Here is a 21,255-nt window from a genome sequence, read left to right as displayed (position 1 = left end):
ATTTTAAATGTGAGCAGTCCATTTAACTATTTGAATTGAATACTTCAGCAGTTAATTCCTCTTGGATACTTAATTTCAAATTACTCAATGTGATTTTTTGTCCCCCCTGAATTTGCCAAACACTGGGCAGTTCTGGAATATTCCAAATATTTACAATAGATGCATTTACACTATTGAAGGCAACCTGGCAGATTTGAATACCATTCAGGTAGTCAACAAAAATACATAAGTAACTTTATGAATTACTTACTGTACAACAACAACATAAGTCAAGTACTATTTAAACCACGGATTGTCTCCCAATGATTCCCAAATCTAAACAGTGCATTCCAGATATGCTCACTATCACCATTTGGGAGCAGTCTCCCAAAGTGCTCACAGAATTTAGAAAGCGCACACACTGCCCTCCAAAGCTAAATCTGATGTCACAGGCTTCACTCTTATTGTATAAAATGACATTTATTGCCCAGTTCTTTAATGTGTCAAAGGATTTTACAAACAATTTATAAAATACTTTAAATCCTGAAGAAATGTGATGTCAGCCCTTTGTAGAAGTAAATGGAAAGTGTGATGTTTGCTTGACGTTTGGCTCTATGAATCAGGCCGAACTGAACCTTTAGCAAGATGTGGGATGCTTCCCACACATTTTGTTTAAAAAAGCAAAGATTATGCTCTGAGATTTAAATGTTCAATCAGGTTTAATAAAAATTCTTCCAAAAATTGAGTTTGACTTCAGCTCCTTTAAAGAGACATGCTCTTGGCCTTCAATTTTGTGACATGTGATCATTCTTTGGTAAAGGTGGCTGTGTGCAACACTGCAGGATGTTGTGCTGAAGTGCCTCATTGGGTGGATGAGCTTTATTACTGGTGTAACTCGGCTAATTTTGTGATGGAATGTTACTTTGAGTTAAATCTTGTTTTTAAACTGAGATGTGCTTGTGTAACTCATGTGGAAACTATGCTCATGTTTGCAATGAACCTTTCACTTTTGGAGATTATTTACAAACAGATCGGAAAAATACAAAAGTTCAATTTAGAATGCACAGTGCTGGAGAACCGGAGGTTCAGCAGCATCTCTGAGGGGAATTAAACATTGTAAGTTCCAAGTCCAGTGACCTTTGTCCGTTCAGATGAAGAGTCAGTGAACTTGAAATGTAACATTTTTTTTCTCTTCACCGATGCCCTCAGAACTGCTGGGTTTCTCCAGCACTTTGTTTCTGTGGTGCAGATCTCCAGCACCTGCAGTTTATTGTTTTATATAGATCCTATGATTTGACTTGGGGAACGAGAGGCAGCAACTGTGATCAACTAGGATAAAACTCCCCAACCATGGAAAACACAGTTCTTTATACTTTGCAAAACACGACTGTAAATAAGAAATGCAATTAAGCTAAGTGCAAGGTGGCATACCACCTGCCTTGTCTCAAACTTGCTACTCACCTTTGAGGACTAATCTGTCAGAATGGTGTTTGCTCACTTCCTTTGAGATCACAGTCCACAAATGTCCCAGTTCCTGGGCCGGGCCCGGTTACCACATTGCAGTGGGGTGGGGAGCTTTGTGTCAGCCTGAAGTTTTTGTTAAGAGCAACATTGCAGGTTGAAGTTGACGGTTTTGACTAGTATTGAGTCATCAAACTTGGAGGAAATCCTTCCGAATGTATTGATTAACTGGATTGAGCCTGTTTACATGCAGCCCTGTTAGTAGTGCTGTCATATTCTAAGTTAAGAATCACACAACACCAGGTTATAGTCCATCAGGTTTAATTGGAAGCACACTAACTTTCGGAGCGCCGCTCGTTCGTCAGGTGATTGTGGAAGGCACAATTCTAAGGCACAGAATTCATAGCAAAAATTTATATTGTGATGCAACTGAAATTATGCATAAAAAAATCACAAAACCTGTTTTTAAAAGTTGCATTCCTGACAGTGGCCCACCCAATCACTCACTGTATTAATCACTGCACAGTCTCAACAAAGGAAGGAAACTAGATGGACCACATTACATCTCCCAATGCACTGGAAAGTACAACCACAAAGTCAGTCCTCTTGACACTGCAACTTCCGCCTCACTGTGGGCCAAAAACAGCAGCAGAACTGTACTCCAGCCCAATCTGAAATCTCATGGCCTGTTATATCCCCCACTCAACCAATAACATCAAGCCAGGGGATCAGCCCAGGTTCAATGGAGAATACAGGACGACATGCCAGCAGCAGTACCAGTACATAAAATTGAGGTGCCAACTGGTGCAGCTACCAAACCTGCACGCCAAACAGTGCAAGCAACACCAAATAAAACTATGTGATCCCACAACCACTGGATCAGATCTGAGCTCTGCATTTCTGCCACACCTCGTCATGCTTGGTGATGGACAATTAAACAACTCACTGCAGGAAGCATCACAGATATCCCCATCCCTACAGACAGAAGGGTCTCAATCATCCATGTAACAGATACGACAACAGCATTTGCAGCAATCTTCAGCCAGCAGTGCCAAGTGAATGAGCTTCCCCATTGGTCCCTGACACAGATGTGAATTGGATTAGTTGAAAACTCATTTCAAATCAGATCAAGAAATGGACAAATAGTGTAAAGGCTCTGGGCCCTGCCAACATTGTTACAATAAGACTGATGGCTGTGCTCCAGAACTTGCTGCCCACCAAGACAAGTCCTGCTCTAGCACTGGCATAATATTCTCCATCTTTGGCCTTTTGTCAAAAGTTCTCAACAATGTTTTTGTGAAATTAAAAACATATTGATTTTTACCGGTATCTTCTACTCTTCACTATCGCTGAGTGAATAATCTGTTCTGTCTCTTACCCAACCACGTTGTGGGAGCACCTTCACCACACAAACTGCAGCTGTACAAGAAGTCAAATATTACCCTCTCCCCAGGCACCAGGGCTTTGGCATTGATCACTGGTACCTGTGGAAGGAGAAATACACACGCTTTTTCAGGGAGTGCAATATGAATTATAGAGAACGAAAATGGTGCAGAATTTGGCTGTTAGAAATAGAAGGAAAATTTACTCACTTATTGGAAAAAAGAATTCTTCACTATCAAAGATATTGTGGGAAATAAAACCTGATAATGAGAAGCATATGGTCATGAGTTGGGCAGCAGTAGACAATTCATTTACAAAAGGGTCTGTGAACATAATAGTAAAATACTAAACAGAGCGAAAATACACACGAGAGACTGAGGAAGCAAGATAATGAACAAGTGGACATCAAGGAGACCAGAGGAGAATCAGAACAGTGTTCACTTTTATGATATCACAGTCAGAGATGACTAGCACTGAAACAGACTCTTTGGTCCAACCGTCTCTGCCAACCAGATATTCTAACCTAATCTATTCCCATTTGCCAGCATTTGGCCAACATCCCTCTGAACCCTTCCTATTCAAATGCTTTTTAAGTGTTCCAATTTTAGTTGCACTTTAGGTTCCTTTTGAATTTTCCTCTCTTAACCTAAACCTATATCCTCTAGTTCTGGACTCCACGAACCCAAGGTAAACACCTCGTCTATTTATGCTATCCATGCCCCTCATGATTTTATAAAGCTCTATAACATCACACTATGACACTCCAGGGAAAATGGACCCAGCCTATTATGCCTCTCCCTGTGACTCAAATCCTCCAACTCGCAACATCCTTGAAAATCTATTCTCAAACCTTCCATGTTTCAGTTCCTCCTTCTGATAGGAGGGAGACTAGAATTGTAAACAATATTTCAAAAGTGGCCTAACCAATGTCCTGTTCAGCTCCGTTACTCAATGCTGTGACCAATAAAGGAAAGCATACTAAACAACTTCTTCACTATTCTATCTACTTTCAAGGATCTATGAACCTGCACTCCAAGGTCTATTTGTTCAGCAGGAATCTCCAAGACCTTACAATTCAGTATGTGTCTTGCTTTTCTAAGATGCAAACCTCACATTTATCTAAATTAAACCCTATCTGCCACTCCTCAGCCCATTGACCAATCTGATCAATATCCCATTGTACTCTGAGATATCCTTCTTCACTGTCCACAATACCTCCAATTTTGGTGTCATCTGCAAACTTACTATCTGTACCGCCTCTCTTCACATCAAAATTTTTTAAATGAATGACGAGACATATCCAAAATAAAAAGCATCCATTTCCCTGGGTTTGAATGTGCTCTGTGTAAATCCTGCCCCATGACTCTCCATCAGGGAGAGCTGCACATACACCCCTCTGAACTTTGCCCCCTACAAAGCTGGCGGCCGCGCGCGTGTCCAGTGAGTCGTTGCCCCGAATAAAGATGGCGGTGCTCAGTCGGGCGGGATCGCTCGATGAGGCATTTTCGCCTTTGCTGCAAAAATGGGACTGTAAGTTTCAAATTTGTGTTTTCCGATGTGCACCAAATGTATGTAAAACCTCTCAGCCCATACCAACACCATTACCCTCCCACTTCCTGCTGTTTCATTTCTTTCCTTACCGACAGCCCTCCAGCCACACGTCCTGAACACGCGCGCCGATGGCGAGGATAATCACGTGGTATAGTCTAGTCCCACCCCCTCATTTACTCTGATTGGTTGGAGGACCAGGTCTTCCAGCTCTGCCCTGTCTTTCCATTGGTCCGCTGCTGACATCAATCACCCGGGGCCCATTGTTGTTTGGAGCATGCGCACTGCTTTCTGCTGCTGTTCATAACTTACGAGAGGGACAATGTTAAAAATCACACAACCACCTGATGAAAAAGCAGCAAAGTTAGTGCTTCCAAATAAACCTGTTGGACTCTAAAGTGGTGTTCACTAAATTACAATTTTGTCCATCCTAATCCAAAACCAGCACCTGCAAGTCACGAGTGAGGGAGGAATGCATAATGTAAGAACAAAAGAACGAGGAACAGGAGAAGGCCGTCCTGCCCTTCGAGCCTGCTCTGCTATTCAACAAGATCATTTCGTGGACGCAGAACCATTTACCCGCGTTCTCACCACATCCCTTAATTGATTATTTCTTTTTTTAATAAAAATCTACCTTAGCTTTAAAAACGTTTGTTGAACTAGCATCAACTACTTTCCTGTGCAGTTAATTCCAGAATGGTTAAGAAGTTCCTTCTCAATTCAGTGCTAAATTTGCTGTCTCTAATCTTGAGATGATGCCATGTTGTCCTCGCTTCACCTGCCAGTGGAAACATCCTCACTACTTTTGTTTTATCCATTCCATACATTATTTTATGTGTTTCCATTCTTCTGAATTACAATGAATATAATCCTGTGGGATATAGGTGAAACAGTGTTTTACTGTCCTCCTGCGAACATTGAACAGCGAAATTGAGTACTAACTTCAGTGTATAATTGTGGGATATAGGTAAATAATTACTAACTTTAGTATATAATTGTGGATAATTGAGTAACTTTAGTGCATAATTATTCTTGCAAATAATTTCTTCCATCATGATAGTTTAAATAATTTACAATTTCAGCAAAAGAGCCGAGATAGCTGAAGCGCATAAACTAGGCAAGAAAAGACACATTGTTAAAATGTATTTTCAGGAATGGAATGTACCTATGAACAATAGAAGATGTTACAAGCAAACAGATAAAGTGAAAAGAACATCAAGATCGAGGTTTAGCAAAATCTCCCTTATGTCAGCACTTACAGAGGGGAGGGTCGCCAGCTTGGATAAGGGGGAAGTAATAATGGCAGAGCGCACCTGGGTAGTGGCACAACGCAATAAGGGAGATTGATAGGTATGAAGACCTATGAGGTAAATGGGGAATACCGAAAATCAAAACTGTATACATTGTAAAGCAATCCCTGAATGTGTGTGCCCACTGGTCACCCCTTCTTGCAAGAAGGTTCCAATAAAATTCGCTGGTTCAGATTTTGACTAGGACTGAAATTTGTTATACTGTGAGTTTTATTTCTCACAATCCCAATCTACTCAATCTCTGTTAAGCCAACCCTCTCAACTCCAGAATCAACCTAGTTTACCTCCTCTGCATGCCCTCTAGAGCCAGTACGTCCTCCCTCACGTAAGGAGATAAAAACCGCATGCAGTACTCCAGGTGTGACCTCATCCAACACAGCTGGAACATAATCTTTACATTTAAACACAATCCCTACAGCAATGAAGGACAAAATTCCATTTGCCTTCTGAATGGATCGTTGTACGTGGTGACCAACCCTCATGCAGAAGGATACCCTAGTGCCTCTGCATAGCAAATGGTGCAACTATTTAAAAGTCAAGTAATAATCTCCTTTGTAATGTTACTCCAAACAAACAGTATGACTTTACATTTATGAACATTGTATTCCATTTGCCAGACCATTGCCCACTCACTCAATGTATTTATGTTCCTCTACAAAGTTTCACAGTCCTCCGCACACTTTGTTCTGCTACTCATCTTAGTCTCATATGCAAAATTTGACACCCTACATGTGGTCCTCAACTCCAAATTATCTGTATCAATTGTAAATATTTGCAGTCCCAACACTGATCCCAGAAGCACACAACTAGTCACTGATTGCCAGCCGGAATAATACTCATTTATCCCCACACTTTGCTTTCTTTTATTCAACCAATCTTCTATCCATGCTAATACTCTACACCTAACACCATGCACCCTTATATCATGCAACAGCCTCTTGCACAGCACCTTGTTGAAGATCTTTTGGAAATCCAGGTACTCCACATCCATTGGGTCCCCGTTGTCCACCTTGCTCGTAATGTCTTCACAGAATTCTGAAATATTTGTCAAACATGACCTGCCCTTCATGAACCCATGCTGTGTCCGTCCAATGGGACAATTTCTATAGAGATTCCCTGCTATTTCTTCCTTGATAATAGACCCAAGCATCTTTCCCACTACAGAGAATAAGCTAACTGGTGTATAATTTCCCCATCTTCTGTCCACTTCCTTTTTAAAATAGTGTCATCACTTTTTGCTGCTTTCCAATCTGCTGGGACTGCCACAGAGTCCAGTGAATTTTGGAAAATTATTGCCAGTGCATTTGCTATTTCTCCTGCCATCTCCTTTCGTACCCTGGGATGCATTCCATCAGGGTCAGGAGACTTTTCTATCATTAGAACAATTACCTCCAACAGTCAACACTAACTGTTTCATAATAATGATAATTTCCAAATCCACACCTACCGTTGTCTCTTTGTTAATTACTGGCAAGATATTAGTGTCCTCCATTGTGATATTCCATAACTAAATGCTTCTTCTCATTTTCCAAGGGACCAACATTTACTTTAGCCATTCTTTTCTCAAAATTATTTATTTATTTATTATTTATATGAAATTTTGCTCTCTGTCTTTATAGTCGGTGCTAGTTTATTTTTCTCCTGTTCTATCTTACTATTTTTTATAGCTCTGCTGTGGCTTTCTGTTGACCTTTAAAGTTTTCCCAGTTCAAGTTTCAGTCTGTTTTCGGCCACTTTGTATGCCTTCTCTTTCAATTTGATCGCTTCCCTTAGATACTCATCGCAGAGTATGCCTTTTCTCACAGTCCTTCCTTTTCACTGGAATATACCTTTACTGAGCACTTTGTAACATGTCTTTGAAAATCTGCTGCTGGTCATCAATAGTCCCACCATAAAATCATTGTTTTCAGTCGACTTTATCCAGGTTCTCCCTCATTCTATTGCAGTTCCAGTGTTCAAGCACAGGACCCAGGCCTATTAGATTTTACCTTCACACTTGCCATATCTATTCTAAATTCAACCATACAGAGATCACGTCTTCCAAGAGGTTCCCTAACTCTGAAGTCATTAATCATTCCTGTCTCATTGCACAGGGGCCAGATCTTGGATCGCCTGCTCCCTTGTCAGTTCCATTTCATACTGTTCAACGAAACTATCACGGATACAGTTAACAAACTCAAGGCTACCCTGACTGAGCTGGTTCAACCAATCGACATGTTGATTAAAATCACCCATGATAATAGCCGTACCATTTTTACAGGCATTAGTTATTTCTTTGTTTATTGCCCATCACAATGTGATGTTATTATTTGGTGGCCTACACACTGCACCTATCAGTGACTTTCTTGTTATAATTTTGAATGCATCATTCCTGTTTCTCCTAATGTACAGCAATAACAAAAACTACTTGCTTTGCATGGAATCTTTCACAATGGCAAATCTCCTAAGGTGCTTCATAGATGATCAAAACATTGATTAAAGAGAATGATTTTAAAATACATCTTAAAAGGAGGATAGAGAAGGTTAGGGAGGGTTTTCCACAGACTTCTGGCCTTGACAGCTCCAATTGTGGAGTGATGCAGGTGGGGTGGATTGGAAAGGGAATGTGCAAAAGGAAAATGGAGGAGCGCAGGCAGTGCAGATGGTCTTAAGGACAGAGGAGGTGCCAGACTGAGTCTGTCTGTCAGAGAGTATGGCTGCCTCATGGAGTTTGAAGCTCTGCAATGGGTCCATGCATGTCATGTTAGTCAAAGATAGTATAACAGCGGCTGAGAGAACTTTTGATGAGGACTCATCTACTGAGGTAGTGTGGGCTGAGGTTAAAAACAGGAGAGGAGAGGTCACACTGCTTGGAGTTTTTTATAGGCCTCCGCAGAGTTCCAGAGAGGATTAGCAAAATTATTCTGGGTAGGAGTGAAAGTAACAGGGTGGTCATTATGGGGGCTATAACTTTCCCAACATTAACTAGAAATGCTATAACTTTAGTATGTCTGATGGATCAGTTTTTGTCCAATGTGTACAGGAGGGTTTCCTGACACAGTATGTCGAAGGGCCGACAAGAGATGAGGCCACATTGGATCTGGTCCTTGGTAATGAACCAGACTAGGAGTTTGATTTAGTTGTAGGTAAGCATTTTGGAGAGAGTGATCATAATTCAATTACATTTAGTTTAGCATTGGAAAGGGATAGGTACATGCCACAGGTAAAGATTTATCAATGGGACTGGGGCTGGGGCAATTATAATGCGATTCAACAAGAATTAGGATGCAAAATGCAGGGGATGCAGACTATTGAAATGTGGAGCTGGTTTAAGGAACAGATATTGCATGTCCTTGATAGGTATGTCTCTATAAGGCAGGGAGGAAGTGATCAGGTAAGGAAACTGTGGCTTACTGCAGAAATTGCATCTCTTGTTAAGAAGATGTAGGAGCTTATGTGTTGATGAGGCAAATGGTACAGATGAGGTGATGGAGAAGTACATATCAGCTAGGAAGGATTTAAAGAGAGAGTTAAGAAGAGCAAAGAGAGGACACGAGCAGTCTTCAGCAAATAGAATAAAGGAGAACCCTAACGCATTCTATAGGTATGTGAGGATTAAAGGGATAGGGTAGGAATAGGACCAATCAAACACAGAAGTGGGAAGTTGAGTGTGGACCCTGTGGAGATCGGAGAGGTGCTAAACGAACATTTCTCATCGGTTTTCACTCAGGAAAAAGGAGAATATTGTAGAGGAGAAGAACGAGGTAAGAGATGTTAGACTAGAAAGGATCGAGGTTAGTTATGAACAGATGTTATCAATTCTAGAAGGAGTGAAAGTAGACAAGGCCCCTGGGCTGGATGGGATTTATCCAAGGATTCTCTGGGAAGTTAGGGAGGAGACAGGTGAGCCTTTGGCTTTGATATTTAAGTCGTCATTGTCTACAGGTTTGGTACCAGAGGACTGGAGGATTGCAAATGTTGTGCTCTTGTTCAAGAAGGGTAGTAGAGATGACCCAGGTAATTATAGACCAATGAGCATTACTTCTGTTGTCAGAAAGATATTGGAAATGATTATAATGGATAAGATTTATAATCATCTAGCAAACAACAATTTGATTTCAGATAGTCAACATGGTTTCATCAAGGGCAGGTCGTGTCTCACAATCCTCTGAGTTTTTTGAGAAGGTGAACAAGCATGTAGATGATGGTCAGGCAGTTGACATGGTATACATGGACTTCAGTAAAGTCTTTGATAAGATTCCACATGGTAGGCTGTTGGAGAAAATGCAGAGACATGGAATTGAGGGTGATTTAGCAGTTTGGATTAGAAACTGGCTTTCTGAGAGAAGGCACCGAATGGTGGTTAATGGAAAATATTCAGCCCAGAGTCCGGTTATTAGTGGTGTGCCACAAGGATCTGTTTTGGGACTACTGTTGTTTGTCATTTTTATAAATGACTTAGATGCAGGCATAGGTGGATGGATTAGTACATTTGCAGACGACACTAAAATCGGTGGAATAGTGGTCAGTGTGGAAGAATGTTACAGGTTGCAGGGTGACATGGATAAACTGCAAAATTGGGCAGAGAGGTGGCAAATGGAGTTCATTGCAGCTAAATGTGAGGTGATGCACTTTGGGAATAATAATAGGAAGGCAGGGTACTGGGTCAATGGAAAGATTCTTGGTTGTGTGGATGTGCAGAGGGATGTTGGGGTCCATGTACATAGATGCCTGAAAGTTGCCATCCAGTTGGATAGTGCTGTTAAGACGGCATATGGTGTGTGAGGTTTCGTTCGTAGAGGGATTGAATTCCTGAGCTACAATATCATGCTGCACTTATCCAAACTCTGATGCGACCATACTTGGAATATTGTGTGCAGTTCTGGTGCCCATATTTCGGGAAGAATGTGGAAGCATTGGAAAAGGTACAGAGGAGATTTACGAGGTTGTTCCCTTGTCTGGAGGGAAGGTCTTATGAGGAAAAGTTGAGACTTGAACCTGTTCTCATTGGCAAGAAGGCCAAGAGGGATTTGATAGAGACATACAAGATGATCAGAGGCTGAGATATGATAGACAGTGCAGGTCTTTTTCAAGGATGATGACATCATTGCGTATTAGGGTGCAGAACTACAAATTGAGGAGTGATAGATTTAAGACTAATATCAGAGGCAGGTTATTTATTCAGAGTGGTTAGGGCGTGGAATGCACTACCTGCTAATGTAGTTAACTCAGCCACATTATGGAGATTTAAACAATCCTTTAGATAAGCACATGTGTGATTTTGGGATAGTGTAGGGGGTTGGCCTGAAAATAGTTCACAGGTTGGCGCAACATCAAGGAGCAAAGGGCCTATTCTGCGCTGTATTGTTCTATGACTATAGTGCTACAAGAGATTTCTGGTGTCTTAAACAGAGTGACAAATCTTGTATTGTGGGCTTACGAAATGTCACTGATATCTACCAAACATGTACGAGGTAGAATCAGGGCAATAATAAGATGCTGCAACAGGAGGGGAACAGGTAACTCCATACACAACCCTACTCCTTCTCAATTCTTATCACCTCCAAAACCGAACGCCTTTCAGAAAAGCACCTCTATCTCCCACCACAACACTTTGCCACACAATTGTGGTATTTGGCTGTGCACTAGAGGGAGTGCAACAGTCTGAACTGGGACCCACTGGGGCCCTGAAACACTTGGTAAAGACTAAAATCATCTGAGCATTGAGAGTCCCACCATATTGCATGGGTTTTGTTATTGTTTTAGTGCTGTTCCGGACTTCCCTTGTTTTTCCTAATGAACCTGTTCAAAGATGTTATTACAAACCTGCACAAGTTGTTAATTAATCTCTGGCCTCTCGGTCCAAGATTAGGATATTTTCACCGCATCAGAAGGCATCGACTCTAACTTCCCTTGTCCCTTAATGTTTCTTTTGCTTGGCCAGTTGAATCAACTCTGCAATTGGGAGGAAGGGGCGGAACTAGAGGACCGAGCAGCGGCCGGTCTTCCAACCAGAGTGAGTGAGGAGCGGGGCCAAAGCATTCTCGGGAGTGAACGCTTCAGGATTGGTCAGAAAGCAAAGTGTTTTGCACGATTGATCGTTCTCACTACATGGTACAGCGTTAAACCTCTCTCATAAATCTATGTGACATTTTAAGAAATAGTTGAGATGTAAATCTGATAACATACATATTTCCAATCGATTTACACAACTCGAGTAAGAAACTTATTTTCAAATTCCCAGAACGATTGGTAATTTATATACCTGGCCGGTATGGTTGAATTGGGACAAACAATTTATTGGCAAGCTAGACATGTCTATGACTGTAAGTCGACAGAGCAATTGTTAATGACTAATATTTCACCCATGATTCTGTGCAGATAGGAATATTATATATCAACTCACCGATAACCTCAGACGCACGCGCAGTTTGGTTTCTATGCAGAGCATGCGCAGTGTCACATCGATCAGGCCACAGAGAGAGACACATGGAGCTGCTTTCTCCGACAGCGGCTGCCATCGGTTTCAGAGAGCGGCGCTCAGAGCCGGTGTGTGGGAGCCTCGCTGGGAGAAAGGAGCGGAGAGATTTCACAAATCCCGAAAACAGGTAAAAAGAGCGAAAATAATACTCCAGGCCCGTGTAAAGGGGCGGCGATCTCTGATCAGGGAAGGGGCCCAGTGTCACGGCCGCCATTTGTTTGAGGGAAGAGGGAGCGCGGGCCTCAGGGCCGCCATCTTGAGAAGGTCAAGGTGCAGGAGGGCGGGGCTCTCGGGGTCTGTAGAACAATCAGAGGAAAGGGAAGACCCATTGTTACTGATTAATCCCACGGACACAGCGTCACTGGGCGGTCCTACAGGAATATCCTCTCTCAGTCCTGCTGGGATGGTTCACCCAGTCAGAACCAGCAGCTCTCCTCCTCTCTCAGCTCCCCTTCTGTCCTTCCTGCAGCATCTGTCCCCTGGAACATTGAGCTGCCTGTCCTGTCCCTTCCTCAGTTGTGTTTCTGTAATACCTGTGATATCCCAGTCCCATCTTAGATTACTTCACTAAAGACAGGAATGTACCCGATGGATTTTTCTTAACATCAGCAATTGTTTAATACTCATTTACAGGTTTTTAATTACATCGTTTTTGAAGCATTTACTTCACATTCAATCATTTGCAATGTTGGGATTTGAACCTGTGTCCAGAGAACACTTGCTGAGTTTGTGGATAAATTGTCACACAATAATGCCACGAGGCCATCACTTCGTCTGCTCACAGTTTATATATCCCAGTGCAACATGAATCAAGACCCTTTCTTCCTGCACAATTGTTTGACCCGGCACTTTGGTGGTGTGACTCAGTACCTCTCCATGTGGTATCCCTCACGGTGTGGGTCTAATTGCTGCCGCTGTCAGCGTCTCTCACCTTTGAAGCTACTCCAGGTCATGAGCCAACAGAATTCTCCACTCCAGAGAGATGAGGCAGCACAGGTCAGGAATGGAGACTGGGATTTTCCAGATCTCTGTGGGCTCAGTGCCATTCTATATATGTAACCCTCAAAGCATTCGTCTAATTTCCCATTCTGCCTATTTCTGTGTCTTATTTCTACAGGTACTCATGGAGTTCCTCACTCAATAGACTTGCCAACTGCTGGTTGGGACGATGGTTGGTCAGCCAGAAAGACAAAGTCAGGGAGGTCGGGAGTCTTCAATAAATCCTGCTGCCAGGTAAGATCATTCCAGTGCACAGAGCAGAAAGTAATAAGGGGGATCCAAACATCAGCTAACAAGACATGACATAGAGAAAGTGCTGGAGGGGGAGCACAGTACAGACACACCCCAGGCTCAATCACCACGCCTGCTGCAAGTTTTGTTGTAATGAGACAGAATCAGGAGTTCCCAGTTATCAGTCCAGACCTGTGCTTTCTGAGGGAGCATCAGAACAACTGAGGGGAAAGCAGGCCTCCCACGAGAGGGTGGTAATGCTGCCTGGGATCTTTCTGTTCCCTATTCCCTCTCCAACATTGTATCTATGACTTGTATTGAGGACCAGTGTCTTCAATCATTCTAACTCCTGTAACAGTTCCTATCTCTGTCATCTCCTCCCCTCTCACCAATTATTTCACAGATTTGAAACCTCCAGTCCAGATGACCATCCGTATCGCTGTAACTTGCTTCAGTCTCTACAACATGCCTTGTCTCGATAGTCTCCTCCTCCAATAACTGGAGACATCGGGTCTGTTTCTGTGAAGCATGACTCTTCGGCTGAGGTTTCCTAAATGGAATCAGTCGCGTTTGCCTGTGTTTGGCTCATATCCCTTCAAACCTTCTCCTCTCCACGTACCTGCCCGAGGGTCTTTTCCATGTTGTAATTGTTCTTGTTTTTACCATTTCCTCTGGCAGCCCGTTCCATCTATGCGGATAATGTTGTCCGTCAGCTCCCTCTTCAAATCCTTGCTCTCTCACCTCACGTTTATGCTTCTAGCTTTGGAATCACCTACCCTTGGCAATTCACCTTACGTAGACCCTACATGGTTTCATAAACCTTTATAAGGTCACCCCGTGGCCTCCTCTGCCCAGGAGAAATATTGACGACAGTGTTACCAATATCTCCAATTCATGTACTCAATGCTCTGACCAATGAAGACAAGTGTGCCAATTGCTGCTTTCAACACCCTGTCGCCCTGTGATGCCAGTCCAAGGAACAATGTAACTGCACCCCTTGGTCTCTCTCTTTTCTACAACACTGTCCAGGGCCCAACCATTACCCGTGTTAGTCCTCCCTGGTTTGTCTTAACTAAATCCAACACCTGAATTAAACTCCATCTTTCATTCCTTGGCCCAGTTGATTAACATCCCCTTCGATAACTATATTCCCTGCCCACTCTTCCACTAATCTTGGTATCTATAAACATATTAACAGGGACTCCTATATTTTCACTCAAATTGTTTATGTAAGTGGTGCACAACAGTGCTCCCAGCACCAATCCTTACAGCACACTGCTGGTCAGAGGCCTCCAGTCTGAACAACAACCCTCTCCCACCACCCTCTGTCTCCCACTGTCATCCCATTTTGTATCCAGTTGGCTAGCTCTCCCTGATCCATTGTGATCTACCCTTACTAACCAATGTATCATGCTACATCCTGAACAAGGGTTTGCGGAAGCCAGAAACAACGTCTGTTGCTCTGCCTTCGTCTATCTTTTTGGTCACATCTTGAGCAAACTCCAGTCAAGTTTGTGGGACATGTTTGCCCATGCACAAAGCCATGCTGGCTGTCCGTAATCAGGCCTTATCTTTCCAAATGCATGGACGGCCTATCTCTCAGAATGACCTCCAACAACTGACCCACCATGATGTCTCGCTTATCAGTCTGTAATTCCCTGGCTTTCTCTTGCAGCCTTTCTTAATTGATGACACAAAATTATAATCATAGTCAGAGTCAGACCGTACTGTTCGGTTAACGCTAACCATACTCTAAAATGGATCTCATCCCACCTGCCTGTTCCTGGATCATATCCCTTCAAACCTTTCCTACTACTGTACTAATCCAAATGTCTTTTAAACATTGTAACTGTCCCCATGTTCACCCCTTCCTTGGGAAGTTCATATCACACACAACCCACCCTCTGTGTAACAATGTGCCTCTCATGTCTTTTTTTTAAATGTCTCTCCTCTCAACTTAAAAATGTAGTGCCTTGTCTTGAACCTCCCCTGTCCATGGGAAAAGACAACTCCCATTAACTCTATCTAGCCCCCTCATGATTTTATAAACTTCTATGAGGTCATCTGTCAATATTCAGGTTTCAGTGAAAAATACCAACCTATTCAGCCTTTCTTTATACTGAAGCCTTTCATACCCAGCCACATCCCAGTAAATCTCCCAACCCTTTCCAGCTTAATAATATCCTTCCTATAACTGGGCGACCAGAACTGGACACAGTATTCCAGAAGAGGACTCACCAATGGCCTGTATAGTCTCAATGCGACTTCCCAACTCCTATATCCAAAGGACTGAGCGATGAAAGCAAGTGAGGCAAGCAACCTTTTTTAAACTATCCTGTCTCTCCATGTTGCAAACTTCAAAGAATTATGTAGCTGAGGTTCCTCTGTTCTACAACACCAGCGAAGGTCTTGCATTAATTGGATAAGTCCTGCACATGTTTGTTGTACCAAATGCATTACCTCGCATTTATTCAGATTGAACTCCATCTACAGTTTTTCAGCCATTCACACATTTCATCAGGATCCCTTTGTAATCTCAGAAAACCTTCTTCACTGTCCAAATGGCACCCTCCAGTCTAACAGCCTATCACACATAGCACTCTATGGTACAAATATCTCTGTTGGAGGCCCTACAATTTCTTCACCAGCTTCCCACAATGTCCTGAGATCCATTTGATCAGGTCCTGGGGATTTATCTACCTTTGTGTTTTAAAACCTCCAGCACCTCCTTTTCTATAATGTGGATTCATTTCAAGACTTTGAGTCATAGAGATGTACAGCACGGAAACAGGCCCTTCGGACCAACTCCTGCATGACATTTCTAGTCACATTTGCCACAATTTTGCCAATATCCCTCTAAACCTTTGCTATTCATACACCCATCCACATGCCTTTTAAATGTATTTCTATCAGCCTCCACTATTTGCTCTGGCAGCTTATTCCATCCACTCTGCGGGAGCCAGTTGTCCTTTCGATCCCTTTGAAAAGTTTCCCTCGCCTGGGGAAATGACCTTGTCTCTTGACACTGTCGATGACCATCATGATTTTAAACACCTTTTATCGGTTAACTCCTCAGCTTCCCATGTTCAACTGAAAACAGCCCCAGCCTATTCAGGCTTCTCCCTGAAGCGCAAGCCCTCCAACCCTGGCATCATCTTTGGTCATTTCCTCTGAACCCTTTCATGTTCCACACACCCTTCCGATGGCATTGAGACCAGAATTGCACACAGTATTCCAATAGTAGTCAGGCCAAACACTGTTTAGTTCCCTGAGCGCCCAGTCTCTATCCACAGTCAGTTCCAAAGTGAAATATTTGTTTCGGATCTTGTACTTTCACACATCATTGGCTTCATTGATCATTAAGGATACCGGGTTTGCCCCTAGCTCTTCTTTTGCTCTTAATACACTTGTAGAGTCTCTTTGGATTCTCCTTAACTTTCTCTGCCAAAGCTATCTCATGTCCCCTTTTTACATTCCTGATTTCCATCCTAAGTGTATTTCTACAGCCCCGATGCTCCTGAAGGGATTCCCTTGAGTCAGCCAGTTATATCGACATGTGACCTCTTTTCTTCTTGACCACAGCCTTGAAACTCAGCCAGTGTTTCCTAATTCAGTCAGCATTGAGCTGCACACTAACAGGAACACGCTGGCGCTGAACGCTCCTTTTATCTCGGTTTTAAAATATGCCTACTTGCCAGACTTCCCTTTACCTGCAAATAGCCTCCCCAGATCTACTTTAAAAATTCATGTCTAATACTATCTTGCTCCATTGAATAACTTTAACTTGTGGACCAGGCCTGTCCTTTTCCATCGCTATTTTCAAACTAATACAATTGTGGTAACTTTCCAAAGTGCTCCCCTACTAATACCTCAGACCCGTTCCCTACCTTGTTTCCCAAGGGGAGGTCAGGTTTAGCCCCATTCTCCAGTTGGGCCACTTACATAATGACTGGGAGTTTTCAGAACACACTTAACAAATTCCTTCCATCCAAATGCTTAACTTAGTAGCAATCCCAGTCCAGGTTTGGCACGGTTAAGATCCCCTATCATTAAAACCCTATTATTCTAAGAGATATCTGAAATCTCCTGACATATTTGCTCCTTCATCTCCCATTGCCTATCGCTGTAGTCCGACCGTAGAAAACTAATGGCCAATTTTTATTTCTCAGTTCCACTAATATCGCTTAACTGGGCGATCCTGTATGAATACTCCCTCTAGGTACTGCTGGGATGTTTCCCCCAATCAAAACCACCAGCTCTCCTCCTGTTTTGCCTCCTGTTCTATCCTTCCTGTAGCATCTGTCTCCGGAACATTGAGCTGCTGGTCCTGTTGCTCCCTCAGCTGTGTTTCTGTAATATCTATGGTATCCCAATCCCATGTTCCCATCCATGCTCTGGGTTCATCTGCCTTATCTGTCTGGCGCTTTGCATTGAAATAACTGCAGTTTAATCCACCAGTTTTCCCTCATTGTCTGCTATGTTCTTGCCTGCCTTGTCTACTTATATTCCTGTCTTGAACATTTGTACCAGCCTCAACTTTCTTTCTGGCCTTACGACTCTTTGGGGTCACACAGCCCTGCCAGACAAGTTTCAATCCTCTCGAGCAGCTCCAGCAACGCTCCCCACCAGGATGTGGGTCCCCCTCCTGCTCCCAGTTCAGGTGTATTCCCCACCCTGTCTATCTGTGCTGACACCTCCAGAGATCTCAGGACTTGCCCACCAAGATCCCTGTGTTCCTCGGTACTCCAAGAGGACCTACCATTCATGATGTATATCATTTGTTTATTAGACTTCCCACAGTGCATTACCTCACAGTGATCAGAAGTAAACTCTGTCTGCCATTACTCTACTCAGTTTATCATCTGATCGATATCAGACTGCAGCCTGAGTCCATCCCGCTCACTGTAGACAACACCCTCCATCTTTTATGTCATCTGCAAACCTACTAGTGATTCCTTCTGCTTTTCCATCCGAGCGATTAATGTACGTAACATCCAGCCATGGTTCCTGCACAGATCCCTGTGGTACACCCGCTGGATAATGGCTTTCTATCACAAAAACAACCCTCCACCTATTGAGGACCCAATTTACCAACTTGCCTTGGATCCCATGGGCTCTTCCCTTTTGGACCAGCCTTCCATCTGGGACCTCGTCAAAGACCTTAATGAACTCCATATAAACCACATCATCTGCACTGCCCTCATCAATATCAGAGGACAGCCGTCTACCAACTCCATACAGACAATCCCAAATGAAATTGCGCGGGTATCCGTTTTTGGCAAATACATTGTAGAGGTGTTCTTCTTCCTCTTTTTGCAGTTCTGGTGTACTGCAGTGTGTTGTGGCCCTTTTGAACAGTGTCGTGATGCAACCTCTTTTGTGTGTGTTGGGGTGGTTGCTTTCGTAGTTTAGGACTTGGTCTGTGTGTGTGGCTTTCCTGTTTACCTTTGTGGTGAATTCTCCGTTCGGTGTTCTCTGTACCATCACGTCTCGGAATGGGAGTTGGGTGTCCTTTTCTTCCTCTCTAGTGAATCGGATTCCTGTGAGTGTGGCGTTGATGATCCTGTGTGTGTTCTCTACTTCTCTGCTTTTAATGATTACAAAGGTATCATCTACATATCTGACCCAGAGTTTGGGTTGAATTTGCGTTAAGACTGTTTGTTCTAATCTTTGCATTACCGCTTCTGCTATGAGTCCAGAGATGGGTGAGCCCATGGGTGTGCTGTTGATTTGTTCATATATTTGGTTGTCGAATGTGAAGTGTGTTGTGAGGCACAGATCCAGTAGTTTGAGTATGCAGTCTTTTTTGATAGGTTCACCGTCCTGTTGTCTGTTCTGCATGTCCAACAGGTTGGCTATTGTTTCTCTGGCTAGGGTTTTGTCGATAGAGGTGAACAGTGCCGTGACATCAAATGAGACCATAGATTCTTCCTTGTCTATGTGTCCAAGAATTCCTGTGTTGACTGTACAAAGTGTCTGGATCCGCTGATCAGGTGTTTCAGTTTCTGCTGTAGTTCTTTAGCCTGTTTGTGTGATGGTGTCCCTGGTCGTGATACTATGGGTCTGAGTGGGATGTCTGGTTTGTGCACTTTAGGTAGTCCATAGAATCTGAGGGTGTTGTTGCTTTCAGGTTTCATTCTCTGTAGGTCAAACCTGATTATCTGTCCGTTTTTTTTTGCAGGTTTCTCAGTGTGTTGTTTATCCTATTGGTGAGCTGCGGGGTGGGGTCAAACTCCACGCAATTTCATCCACAGATGCCTCAGGGAAAGACAACGGAACGAGGACATGCCGCAACCCAAAGGACGAGCCACACTACCATATATCAAGAACATTTCTGAACTGACAGCCAGACTACTGCGACCACTAGGACTCATAACAGCACACAAACCAACAGCCACCCTCAGACAACAACTCACCAGGACGAAGGACCCGATACCCAGCATGAGCAAAACCAATGTAGTGTACAAAATCCCATGCAAGGACTGCACAAAACACTACATAGGACAAACAGGAAGACAGCTAACAATCTGCATCCATGAACACCAACTAGCCACGAAACGACACGACCAGCTATCCTTAGTAGCCACACACGCAGATGACCAGCAACGTGAGTTCGACTGGGACAACACTACTATATTAGGACAAGCCAAACAGAGAACAGCCAGGGAATTCCTAGAGGCATGGCACTCATCCACAGTTTCAATCAATAAGCACATCGACCTGGACCCAATATACCGGCCACTACAGCGGACAGCTGGAACTGACAACTGGAAGCGGCAGGGACAGACCACTATAAATGCCGGAGGAAACATCACAGAAGCGCTTCACAGGAGGCTCCCTGAGGATGTCACCTAGACAGGGGACGAAACGTCTGCAACACAAATTCCCAACTCGGCGAACAGAACCACAACAAGGAGCACCCGAGCTACAAATCTTCTCCCAAACTTTGAACCCTTTAGACTCTACAAAGCTCCGTCATGAACAAGCCACCATCTCTCTATTTCCTTTGCCTTCTTCAGTGTCTGCAACTCTCGCTCCATTAACGTTCTTTAGTCACTGCAGGTCTGCCTAGCTCCCCAGACAACCTGTTCCATCCCCTACAACTCCCTCAATCACTGTAACACCCTCTGCTCTGTCTAATCCTCTTCTTTCCCATTGTCTTCCGGGCACAACGGCGATCCTGTAAGAGAGCAGTGCGGAATGGGATGTTATAAATCTCAGCTGAGGCTTGATGCCCACCATTACTTGGGAGTCACAAGGGGAGAGACCCGAGCGAGTGCAGCACAGAGCGGGAGAATATACATCAGCAGCGAGGGTCAAGGCCGACTGGGACCTGGATTTGGATAAAAAGCAGAGCAGGAGGCTCGAAATCCGCACCGAGTCACAGAGGGAGTGACCGTGTGAGGGAGCAACTTGGAGCAGGAGCTTGAGGCTGACTCACACCTGGGAGAATATAAATCAGCACTGAGGATCGAGGCCTAGTTGTACCTGGGAGTCACAGACGGTGACCCTGTGAGGGAGCAGACTGGAGTGAGAGCTGGACGATTACACGTCCGAAGAGACACATCACTGTGTGAGCACGTGTCCCTCCATTGTTCTGTGTTTGTGTGTGTGTGTGTGTGTCCCCTTCCCTCGCTGTGTGTGAGCATGTCCCTCCCTCACTGTGTGTGTGTGTGTGTGTGTGTGCGTATGTCTGCGTGTCTCCCTCCCTTACTGTGTGTGTCTGTCCCCTCGGGGTGTGTGTGTGTGTGTGTGTGTGTGTGTAAGTGTGTGTGTGTGTCCTCTAGCTTTCTGAGCACATGTCCCACCCTTGCTGTGTCTGCGTGTCTCAACCTCGCTGTGTGTGTGCGTGTCCCTCCTTCTCTGTGTGTGTCTGTCTTGCTG

General features: G+C 43.7%; 1 long non-coding RNA gene across 2 annotated transcripts in view; it reads left to right on the top strand.

The window, feature by feature from the left end:
- Nucleotides 1-12,179: 12,179 nt before the first annotated feature.
- The window catches only part of LOC148135045 (uncharacterized), a 71,805-nt gene continuing 62,729 nt past the window's right edge, over nucleotides 12,180-21,255 (top strand). For both annotated transcript variants that reach the window (XR_015755482.1, XR_015755484.1), the window contains exons 1-3: nucleotides 12,180-12,268; nucleotides 13,259-13,374; nucleotides 19,553-20,944. This is a non-coding gene — a long non-coding RNA (uncharacterized LOC148135045). The remainder of the gene's footprint in view (nucleotides 12,269-13,258; nucleotides 13,375-19,552; nucleotides 20,945-21,255) is intronic.

Source organism: Chiloscyllium plagiosum, unplaced genomic scaffold (assembly GCF_037043375.1).
Source record: "Chiloscyllium plagiosum isolate Xiang-an unplaced genomic scaffold, Cpla_swu_hap1 HiC_scaffold_51, whole genome shotgun sequence".
NCBI classification, from domain to species: Eukaryota; Metazoa; Chordata; class Chondrichthyes; order Orectolobiformes; family Hemiscylliidae; genus Chiloscyllium; species Chiloscyllium plagiosum.
Note: the sequence above shows the minus strand (reverse complement) of the source record. Positions and strands in the feature narration are given on the sequence as shown.